Source organism: Ischnura elegans, chromosome 9 (genome assembly GCF_921293095.1).
Source record: "Ischnura elegans chromosome 9, ioIscEleg1.1, whole genome shotgun sequence".
Lineage (NCBI taxonomy): Eukaryota > Metazoa > Arthropoda > Insecta > Odonata > Coenagrionidae > Ischnura > Ischnura elegans.
In genome coordinates, this window is record NC_060254.1 from 10,411,359 (window position 1) to 10,424,224 (window position 12,866).

The following is a 12,866-nucleotide window of genomic DNA, read 5'->3' on the forward strand; positions in this document are numbered from 1 at the left end:
TTTGGAGCTTTTTTTTGTTATATGCCTATTGCATCAGTTAAATCGATTTCTTTCTTCTTAATATTGACCTCAATTTTAAATGCTAATTAACGAATCGTATAATAGGCCTAAGAACGATATGTAAAATTATTTGGTAACGTTTCGATATATTTTTTATATCTCAGATTAGATCAGTAAATAATTTTGTACAAAAAAAGCCCTGAAGAATATACAAAAAAACTATCGAAACATTGGCAAGTAGTAATTTTGCATATCATGATTAGATCTACATTCCGAAAGGTTATTCAATATTATTTTATCAGTGGGTCACTGGCGTAAGTGAAAGCGTCGTAAACCTGATGGGTTGAGTAACGGAGACCTACGCGGAAAGGGTCTAGCAGGTTAAGATGGTGAAAAGTGCCCCCCAACATTTTGAAAAATAAAAAAACATAAACTTAGAGTGCATCCAAAATTATGCCCGTTCCCCCGAAGTGTCAGGCCTCAACAATGGACAATAATCCAAAAAAATCAAAACACGATTTTTAATTTTATAACCATATCTCTAGTTTTTATTTTTGTAAAATCACTTTTTTTAATTTTAAAATGTAATTACTATTACGTTCTACTATCCTGATTTTTAAAAAAGTTTTCGACCGAAAATTAAACTTTTACGTAAGTCTGAAAATTTCAAAATTAAATAAAAATTTTTAGGAAACAATAGACTCGCCGAAAAATATATATTTTGTTACCCCTACCCTAAAGTATAATCATAATTTTTTTTTCAGATTTTTAAACTTGATGGAACACGGTCAAAAACTCGAATAACTGCCTCGGGCCATTTGCATCTATCTATTCCAGGAGGATATTTGTTTTAATTGTTGAGAGCAACTATAGTTGATCAGTTTATAATATTATTAATTGAGGATAAACATTAACATAAACAATGCCTATCACACTTTGCTTAATCGTAATTATTGTTTATAAGTAAGTTTATTGTAAGTGTATATCTTTTATTTTTCAAAATGTCTGGGGGCACTTTTCACCATCTTAACCTGCTAGGCCGTTTATCCCCGTGCAAATCTGCTTGGTATTGTACATTTGTGTGTATTATTCCGTTTTTAATTTAAATTGCCATATTTCACCCCAATGACATCCTTTATAACTTCCCAAACCTCCTTTTTCTTCCCCTTCCTCGCTCTTCCTCCCTTAACCCGCCTGGTAAATATTATGGCCTTGGGGAATTCAATATTTTCAACCGATTAAAAATACTGCGAAAAACGTATTATCCTGTATCGATGTAATACGATCGCTCAAGCAGTAAAAATTTCCATTTTTTGGGATCTTGTTTTCCTCCCTCATTTGCTGGGTCTTGGAAGGGCAATGCGTCCGTGATTGATGTGTTTTTCTCGATAGGTAAAGTAAGGTAAATCGTGATCAAGTCATAACAAATCTCCTCTGAAACCTAAATCCACGAGCCCGAGTTTGTAGGCAAAATATATTTCGGGAATGAAGTAGAGGAATAATTTTTTTAAGTGGAGAAGATACGGCTATTAAAGCAAAGGAAAGGAGAGTAATGTTTACATTTTGAAGATGTCAACCAAGATCGCTCCACAGGTAACTTAACTGATTAAAGTGCATCATTATTAAACTCTCGGTAATTTTTACTATAATTCCTAATAGGGTTAACTGGGAATTTTACATATTTTCCATTCATGTACGGTGAAGTGTGAAATATTTGACTTGGGTCGGTTTGAATACTATTGCCACGGGAAATTATCAAAAACTATATGCACTACTACAAGAATATCGATTTAATTTTCAGGGCATTGAATGTCGGAGTGAGATGAATTTTAGCGGAGGACTCATCTCTTTCCTTACAACGTAAGTGTGGCTTTTAGGACACCACACATATGTAAATATATGTAGCGAGAGGAGAGAGGAAAAAAAGCGTTGGAGAAGGAAGGAGTCGGTTGAGAGACATCATTAGATTTGTCACGAGCCATTAATAAAATTTAGGGCTAAACATTTTCATTGTATGCAAATTGATAAAGTAGGTCAGGAATTACGCCTTCACGAGTTCCAAGTGCCTCCACTGGATTTATGGCCTCCTGAGAAGTCGCGAAGAATATACGACGACATTTCGGGGCTTAGGGTTGTGAACACGAGGGTGGAGTTCTTCGGTGAGGCTTTAAGAGTGCATTTCAATGGCGACTGATTTGTTGGAGGCTCATAAGGATGCGTTGCAATACAGTGCACGTCGAAAATTATTACAATGGGCATGGACGCTTGTATCCACGGTTCCAAAACGGTGATCTTTCTGGATACGCCCAGGTTCAAAGTCCGAGGGACTAGGAAAACGAAACTTGAATTATATACCCATGTCAAGAGAGAAAATAGGTGGTGCAAATGGTTTCCAAGTTAACTCAAGCCAAAAGACAATTTCTTTTTTCCTAAAGAGCTCATTTGCTGTATGTAATAACGCTCATGTGAATTTGGCAAATTACCTAAAACAGCTTGCCTCCTTACACGTGTACCATTCACCCATTAATGGATTGGCATGAGTACATAGTATCTACCAGTGGCGGATGCAGAATAGGGTCTAGGGGGGGCTAAGTCATGGCCACCTAGATAGTCACTACACCTGAGTATCTAGGTAGTCATGGCTAAGTGGGGTTAAAAATTCCAGCAGTAGTGGGGGTCAGAAAAAATTATTCTATCTAGTGTAAATTGGATACCCAAGGGGGGATATAGCCCCCTTAGCCCATAGATCCGTCACTAGTACCATTAGCAGTCGAAAGTAGTCATCAAATTATTTAATTATTTATTACTTAAGTATTCTACCTATTGAGGTATTTTTGGACAGAGTACTTGAGAAGTATCCTGCAGTTTCATATCCTTTCATGGACTTCCCTCTTCAATTCACAGAAAAGCTTACTCCCTTTCAATCTATCTAAAATTCCTATCTTCTTCCTTCCCCTCCCTCGCTTGTCTAACATTCTACTCTCTAACACTATTTTCAACATCCCCTCCCCGCTAATCTACCAGATGATGTTAAAAATACTCGGTTTTTTGAAATCGTTCAAGGCAAAAGTTTATAGGTTATTACTTTCTGCCCCATAATAACTTATTGGTTACTTGAAGAAAAATGTGTATTTCTTATATTTCTTTGGTTGTTTGTTCCTTTTATCATGTTACTTATTGCTATTCCTAAAACTTCTTCCTCGTTGGTTCTGTGATTTGTCGCTGCAACATTGTGTATCATGTGTTTTTCTTTATATAATGTTGTTGTTATTGTAGTGTAGTGATGATATGATTTCTTTGTAAAATGGAACTCTTTTGTTATATTTTTCTGTTAGTTTATCGCTCACAATGAGTAAGTTGAGTTGATTTCATGATTTTATGCTTAATCTATTCTATTTTTAAATCTACTCTATTATTTTGTATAAGAAAATTGTATTTGTTCTTAGGGGGACAAGAGTCCTAGAACAATTAATATCTTTTCTAAACCTAAAATCTAAATCTAAGTACTCGCTCCGTCCACACCTTCTGTCTCTTCAATATATAACCTAGAAGCTCACCCACCATGTCCAGCACTTCGTCGTTCTTCCTCCTTTCCGTCCATTTCACCCTCTCCATTTCCTCCACTCGTCCTCTTTTCTAAGTGCCCATGTTCCCGCACCTCAAAGCGCTACATTCCATATCAGACTCTTCCCTAGCCTTTTCTTTAAACTCTCGCTAAAGGATCCTCTCATAAGCTCCTTCCTGTCCTTTGCTGACGCAATTCTCTTCCTGATGTCTTCACTGCTATATGTCTTTTCCTCTAGCGTGCAGCCTAAATAATTGAATTGTTATACGTGCTAAAGTATTTACCCATCTACTTTTTATTTTAGGTATTTCATTACTATCTCGCTCGCGATGCTTTACAAAACGTCATAACTTTGGTTTAATGTACAAAATTTCAACTCCCTCTTTTTCTATTAAAGAAGCACCCATTCACCCCGCTAGGTCTCGAAATTCATCTAAGCAACCGAAATAACTTTCGTCCTTCCCTATGTTGCGTAACTGTGAAAATGACCGTGTCTCAGCTGTTTTAATAAGTTTTTGCAAATTAATCATCTTTATAATCTCACGTCCTTGAGTAACACGTAGAAATTGAAATGCATTGAAATTTTCATCAAATTTCCATGGCCAGAGGCGATTAACAGATTAAGGTACGTTTAATTACCCATTATATCTACTTGACGGGTATAGTAATATGATTCCATTTCAACTAGTTTCTCAAAGAGGAAAGCGAATGGGCTGCCCCCATTTTGCCATAGCATGGGAAAATCTGATAGCGGGGATCAATTAAAATCAAATGTTCCAGCAAGAAAGAAAACGCGTGCAGCAATAATTATAGGATAATTAATGGTTCTGGAATTTTTCCTCTGGCTTGATATCGGGTCATCATGAATTGTTTTCGAAAATTTTATAAGCTGTTTATGCGGTAGAAATTCCGATGAACGAATGATAAGAAATGTAAGGGGAAGTTGCGCGCTGTCGAGGAAGAAAAGATCGTTTTACCGGATTCCATCTTGACAGCCGTCATAATTTGACGAGAGTTGCGGGCTTATCGGCGGAAAAAAGACATGAACCCAGCAAAGAAGGATCAAAGTCACCAAAGCTTTGAAATTTATAAATTTTAGTACCAAACGTATATAAGCGTGTGATTTCAAGTCTATGTCACTAGAATGTCAGTGACAAGAAAGAATCTTAAAAACTCCTTCAATTCAGGAACATTTGTCGTGGGAGGACGGAAAAATTAATTTTGTGGTCTTTCGCTTAAAGTGATGTAATGACGGTGAACGGCTTATGTTAAGCTTTACTCCCGTAATCATATTCTCAAGGTTGCCATATTTTTCAAGAGAGAAATCTCATAAGGCCGAATGGGAAAACTAAATGTCAACACATTGCTAAAACTTCCTTTCAAAATAATTGAAAATGTTATGGTAACGAAGTATAAAAATAATACAGGAAATGCACATCGGAAAAGTATTATATTTAGCAATATAAGGATCGATTATATATTAATTGAAAAAATGAATTTTTAGCGAGGGTAACTACGCTTTACGTCAATCACAAAAAGTGAAAACCAAATAATAAGTTGCTTTCTTTCAAATGAATCCTAGGTCTTGGATGAATCTTTTTCCGTAAATAACAGGTAGAATGGCGACGCATACGATTTCCTAGAGATTTTATCATTGCAAGTGACACCAAACTGAAGACAAGATAAACCAACGATAATTATATAAAACAACCGAAGTAATTTACTCACTTAAAATTGAAGGCCCACTGTGATACTGACGGTTTGGTTGTGTTGAATTAGAATCATCTTTATGTGTTAATTATGAGAGGTGAAAGTTATAAAATGATATATTTATTAATACTTTGAATTATATTAAATAGACTTTTGCTTCGAAGCTTCGATAAACAAATGAATGAAAAAGGATAAATTAGATTAGACCGGTAAACATGATGCTTTCTACTTACTCACTACTGGGTGGCTTAAGAAGTATAGTTTCTATAGTATAGAAGTAATTTCTCCACAAAGGCATTAAGATGGATGAACATTTAACCTTCGTGTGGACGATATTTCACTCTTGCGTAACTAGTTATTGTTACGGACAGGATATATTTTTGTCTCAAAGGGGTGTGATATTTTAATTTTTGCTATCGGGCTATATATCATAATTGTTTTCAAAAAAACAAGTTTAGCTAATGTTCACAACTCAAAATCAGGATTACCGGTACATTTTGATATCGTCATATTTCCCATATTTCGATGAATCCATCGGTGGGAGTCTTTGAAGACTTTTGGGACGACGTAAATGGTGGTGATTACAGCGATCGGTGACAGGGGATGGTTTTGAGGGTACATCCGGGTGTTTCTGTGGTGGACTGCCCAACCGATTGTATCAGATGGGGGAGAATGGGAGGTCGGACGCCAGGTGTGAGGAGAAAATCAAGAATTCTTGGGTAGTTCACCTTTCCCTTAAGATAAGGAGTCGGGCAGGGGAGAAAGCGGGCTGATGAAAGCTCATTTTTGATGAACCCATGGTGTACACTGAGGTGCCTCGATCTGCGTCATATTTGTTGTTCTAAGCTAATTCATCATTCTATATTCATTTATTGATCAGAAATTTAAAAATTAACTATTCCATATCATTAAAAGTAGACGTAAATGGAACTATCAAGTGATTTTACCTGTCATAACGAGCAATAGATGAGTGTAATTCAACCCAACCCTAATAGCTAACTCAGGGTCATCTCAAAACTGCAGTTACATCTCCATTATTGATTATTTTTACGACTAAATACAACTCTCAATGCCTTATTAAATTAAAGAATAGTATATTTCATCCCCACTCAAATTGTTTCTAGGGAACTTGAAAAATGTTTGCACTAAAAAAAGAAGCACTCTATGCATGCTATCATTACAATTAATTTCTCATTTTAAGAATGATGGTGCGGAGAAAAAGACTTCCCAATCACTTTTTATTCGTATTTTCGCCGCATTTGTTACATAATTTATGTCAAAAAAATGAAAGATATCGTGCAATAACATCAAATTCTGGCCCTTTTTTCAAGTATAAATATTGTTTTCTACAACGAGCAATACAAATCTACAGTATGAAGTATTTGGACACTTTTGACGAGATATTTTTACCAACATGTCCGTGGAATTATTGTATAAAACTTATAAATGCGCAATTTGCATACTTTATCCGATTATATTACAATAGATTTGGTGTTGCATGAAAACTGTAACATGAAAAGCTAAAGGACACATGGTTAAGATTACTTTTCAAGAATTATGCTCTGAGGTGAGAGGCAAAGCCCCTAAAACGAAACACGTGACATTCAGTGCCTAACCTGACCAACCAACCAAGTACTGTCAACAAAATACAAAAAAACTAAGGTCCAAATTACGCCTGAAAAAACAACCCAACTTCATGATTTGATGTATGGACTCAGCAGTGTTGGATAACACTCAAGACCACAGTGGTAGTTCCCGATTACTCTCAAGATATGAAACACAAAAGGGACAGAGAACGTAGTGATGTAAAACACATCTATTACAGCACATATTTATTCTTCGGCAAGGCAAATAAACGCTTTTTCATTTTCCTCGTTCAAACGACATCGAGGGTCATCTCCTTGCCCAGGGCAAGCTAGCGCCCTTCCATCTTCTCGACAGTCATTGGCGAACAAAGGGAAGAAGAAGAGAAAACAGCCCCTGGGCACAGCGGGGTCCCCCCATCTGTCCACCCCTGCTGCCCATCACTCCCTCTCGCCTATCTGATCCACCTATCTCTGTCCTAGGCGACCTAGCACTCGGGTGCACCCAATATCCCCTTCGCTAGTAGTCCTATCTCTCATCTCGCCCATCTCATCTTCCTCCCAACTGCCCTCACGACCGCTGCGACCACTTTCCTCTTAAACGCTCTCTTACATTCTTCACCATGAAAAGGCATCCTCCTCATCTCAAAACACCTCCCCATCCCAGCTTCTCATTTCTCCGAAAGGACCCCTGTGTTGTCGCAGAACGTCTCCGGCTGCACGTCTCCAGATTACCCAGGATTCCTCCCTTAATACCTTAAACTTTTCCTTTATTTTTCTTTCCGCCGATGGAAAGTTTTTAGGTTCAGGTCGATTTCCGGCGGATTTTGCGCGGATGGTAAAGAGAGACGGCACATAAGAAGCGGGCAGTGAGGATCATGTGTTGCGGCGACACTGAGGGTCACTTCGGATGTGGATTTTCGTTGGGGAGGTTGAGCCCAGCAAGACTGAAGAAGACCGGGATCCCGGTCAAGGCGAATGATTTTTTCTCTGTGGAACTTTCGCACGATTGTGCATTGCGGGTGACTCCCGTAAAAGTTATCACCGCGGCTAGTCCCGGTATACTTTAAACAAGACTGAAGAGAGTTGTATCACTATTTCTCCACGTGTCGTACGATGTTTGGCAATAATGCTTGGAATAAAATGAAGTCCTTACGCATGGCAAAAATCGTGAAATTGTTCATAATGCTAATTAATCCGCCTATCTCCATAGGTGGATAAAGGGGGGACAAGGGGACACGTGCTTACGAACGCTTCCCAGACGCTTAAAAAACGCGACAAATTTTTAATACGGCTATCATTACGCCCGTTTTGTGTATAACGGAGCCTCAGTAATTGAATTTCATATTAATAACTTTCATATTAAAATACAGAGAATATTTCAAGAAGTAATTGTTTCATGATGTTTTTAATCTCAAATATGAGAAGACTGTTTGCCTGTCAGACTTTTATGCCTCCCACAGAAAAAAATATGGATCTGCCCTTGAATATCACCATAAATAAATGCAAACCAACAATGATAAATAAAACAGAACAGAACATTGAAGAGAATCTGTCACTAAAAGAAGAAATTAAGCATTTAGTTTACGGTTCTTACTTGATGAAATTCCTGATTATCAGGGATAGAAGAATTAACAGTGATATCCAATATGGTAAGACTTAAGAGTAAGTTCTAAACTCGAAAGAACGAACGCACAAGCACCTGAAGGATTTTAAGAGTTACGAGACGCAGCAGAGCTGTTTATTTCTCCTCTATAGTCATGTCAGACTTCCATTGTTTCGTAATTCATTACTACAAGGGTAATAACTTATTGAAGTAAAATTAGATGTAAGTTAATTTTCAGTCATTAGATGCTTTTAATCCTACCTTTTTCTCGTTGGAAAAGATAGCTGACTGGAAGATATATTCCTTACTGAAGCATTACCAAGATAAAAGGAATGCAACCGGCATCAAATAATTTTACAGCAACTTCATAATGAAAGCTGATAACATGATTTTTTCATAATTAAATGCTAGATATTTTAATAAACAATAAGATAAATGAATTACCAAACGCACGTTAATATAAATTCTTTCCATAACATGTAATAAAATTTTTGACGAATGCTCAAAGTTTAGTAGATTTAAAATGGCCAAAATTATCACAAACCTTTTGAGTTAGTAGAGACATAAGTAAAGCATATTTCGTAAGAAAGCGTATTTCAAATAATTTATTTTATTCCAATAATTCCGATTATTGGAATATTCGAGTATTTGATTCCTTCCTTGAAAGAGTGTTGCATAGCTCAACTAATTCTGAGAAGCCATTTAATTCCTTTTTGTTTTAAGTATTAATTTTAATGAGTACAAGAATTTCGTGGAACACTCCTCGGCATAAATGGTACTCTTTCAGCCATGCTTAAAATGTATTCTTCCTTTCTAATAATTCGATTCGCGTTCATCGGCGTGCCGAAACATAGTTTCCGGCCCGCCTGTGGTTATTTTAAAAGAATTTACAAGAGAATATTTTCAAGAAAGATACGGTTGAAAAGGGGCTTCTTGCTATAAAGTGGTGGGAAGAACATGTATGTTTTACTCAACATTTTATAAGGGAAGAACTTTGCAACTGCGTTAGATATCGCGAAGGTAGTCGAAATGATCAAAAAGGGAAGTTATTTTTCCTCACTCTGATAACTCACATCTTGAGTGATAGCCATGATTGCATATACAATTTATATACGTCGGCGATATCACTTAATAAACAGTGCCCAATCTGTATTATCCGAGCCCATCTCCTTAAAAAAAAACTTAGCATAGGGTTTGGTTCCAGAGATAAGGATGGGGCAATTCCCATTACTCCTCACGAAGGATACCGGACAGTCCAGCAAGACAAGCAATCCTTCCAGTGCTTGAGACCGTCTCCTCCCATTCTATGAGAGAAAATAAGTTTCTCGTTTCCGGCTGGAGCCCCAAAAACATGCATCAAGCTCTTCGCAGGCTCCCCCCAACGAGAACCGGACGAAAATGAAAAAGGGAGACACTCAACTATTCCGCTCTCGTACATCCAAGGTGGACGGCGCGAGATTGGGATCTCCTCCTCCTCCCGTTCCCACAATGCACCGTGCCTTCCGATCTTGAAGATGGCGCCCTGGACTAGATTCCCGGCGACTCATAGGAGTGGACAGTGGATATAGGGAGGGATAGAGATGGACGGACGCCGAATTCTTTTGTGGGAGACTTCAACGCTGGAGTAGGCGCCGACAGAGTTTCCCCTCCATGCTGGAGCGTCCTCTAGAAGGGCGGATATCCTTTCTCCGTGTCACAACATCCTTTTGACCGGCCCATTCCTCCACCAATTATGCCCTTCCCAAAAGCACCAGCCAACACTGCCCGTCACCACGAATCAAGGGTTGCACTTTCTGACGACTTTGTCGCTAATCCTCCCGGCTTTCCAAAACGGTCCTCCTTTTTTCCAGTGAACGTCGGGATATTTTTCCCCCCCTTGGGCGTTGTCCAGTAGGGGAAGTGGGTGGGGAGAAATTTGGGATGAGGGGAGGCTGTGAAGGCCATGGGGGCAACGCTAATGGCTTTCATTTGTAAAACGGTCACTCAAGTCTGTTCCGCGGCGATTGCATGTACCAAGGCCTTGGTACCGTCGAGTCGGTTTTTCGGAGAAGATAACCAAACTCGAAAAGATTCGTTGGACAGCACACGGTGACACAGAAAAGCTTTTATATCGCGCCCACAAACACCTCTTTTATTTCCTCCAGTGGTCCTCACCCCTTTCCTTTCAAACCCTACCCTCAGACTAATCGCCGTGTTTTGAGCAACGACGAAAGGGAAGTGAGGCTTATGCGATTTGTATGTGTCCAACTGGCCGGCTCCACCCACTTTTCATTATCCCATTTTCATTCTTTCTCTTCGCCGTTGCTTTACGGCGCGATTTCTCCATTGTTGGATCCAATCCCTCCCTTAAACCGATATTCCTTTCTATCTGCGTCCATGTCCAAAACACTCCCTCATTCTCATCCACCATACATTGCCCGAGAGTGAAAAACAGATTACCATCCTAGCAGCTGGTCCTTTTCCTAAATGGACATCATAGGAATGAGACAAGAGAAGTATCATGATGGAGAGAAATAGAAACTGATTGTGCGCGACATTCGCAACTAACCGCTATCTAAATAAACAAAGAAAAGTTTCCTAATCTTCTCTTGTTCTCATATGAGCCACATTAAAATAATGATTAAAACTTTGCAGATTCAGGTTGTGACAAAATACAATCGAAAGTATTGTTACCCAATCCACGAGCTTCGTACATGACATTTAGATAAATACTGCATTTAACGTTTTCGCCCCTAAAATTTAAGCTATGTCCCCATCCCTTGTACAATAATATTACTACAGCTTGCACGTTTCCACTCTTATTACTTTTCAAAGGGATTTTATTAAAATTATCAAAATTTTTAGGATTAAAGCTTATTCAAAAGTCATATTGAGGTTTACAAGAAAGTCCGGCTTAGGAAATCGTAATATATCTAACTGTACACTATCTTCAACTGCAGGACTAGAAAAATTGGTTGGATTAGTAGTAATTTCATCCAAAAGAAAAATTTAAGCCAAATTATTGAAGAAGCGTCTCGGAAGGTTATCAAAGGATACAAAAAACACTGTGAACTGTGGAGTATTTTGGAGGAGATAACTCAGATAATGGACTCCAACAGGATAGTTCATTTACTGAAAAATATCGAGTTTTTAATGATTTAATATGCCTATTCTCTGTTTTGTGAACCATTCCTTACCTTTGCAATGATTCACGATGACGCTTAAAATTATCTATCAGCCGCCAATCATATTTCATAGGGACATGGAAAAAAAGCTCAATTTTCCCAGATTTGATGAAAACGATAAAATTAGAGAAATATTTGGCCAAACAGATAGGTGAAGAAATTCGTCATTCTCCCGAACAACAAATGACCTGAATTTAACCAAAAAAATATTTAGAAGGCAGATAACTCCAATGCTCACCTTTTATTTCATTTGTTTTGTAAAGGGCTATTGCTCTACCACCCCCTCACATGCCTACTTGCAGGGTGGTATGAAGATGTAGAGAAATATTAAAAGGGATTCAGTCTACAGATACTTTCCAGTTCTTTGCGGAGAAACCTTGGACCAGCCAGCAACATACCTTGTTTACCTTCACCTATATAAGAACCTGGGTCTCCTGAATTCGCGCCAGGTGCACCACAACTTCAGATAACAGGGGGCACGAAATATAGTACTCGGCAGAGGATAAAGATGATATGGCAGTTGCAGTGACAGAACATCTTGCACCAATTCCGTCTACTCGGGTTTGAAATCTAACAGAGGCTAATTAATGGTTTCTTCATATTCTGGATATTTCCCCCCTTTGCTCCTTTTCACGATAATAGCGTAAGGACTGAACGCGTGATGCTCGACGATGAATGAAATCGCTGGTGATAGTTCCTCTTCAATTCGCAATAAGATCTATGTGATTCCATAGTATTCAAGTACCCCGTTTTCTTTGCTCTCCTTATCAGTGCAGATTCTCCCGTCTTTCCCCACTCTTGTGATATGGTTATGGGCCAGGGGAAAGGGTGAGGGGGATTATTAAAATAATATTATACCTATTAAGGTAGGTTTTCATGGAGTACTAAAGAAGCAAACTGGTAGCCTCCCTGTCCTTCCAGCACTGCCTTCTTCAATGCACTGTAAGGCCTATTCCCTTTCAATTTATCTAAAAATACAATTTTCTTCATTCCCCTCCCTCATTTACCTAATATTCTATCCTCTAACACAGTTTTCGACATCCCCTCCCCGCTAAGTACTCTCTCCATCCATATCTTCTGTCTCCTCCGTATCTAATCTACAAGCTGCCTCCTCGCCAACCATATCCAGCACTTCGCCATTCCTCCTCCTCTCCGTCCACTTCACTTTCTCCATTCTTTTCCACACCCACATCTCGAATGCCTCGAGTCTTCTCTCGTCTTCTTTCCTCAGTGTCCAC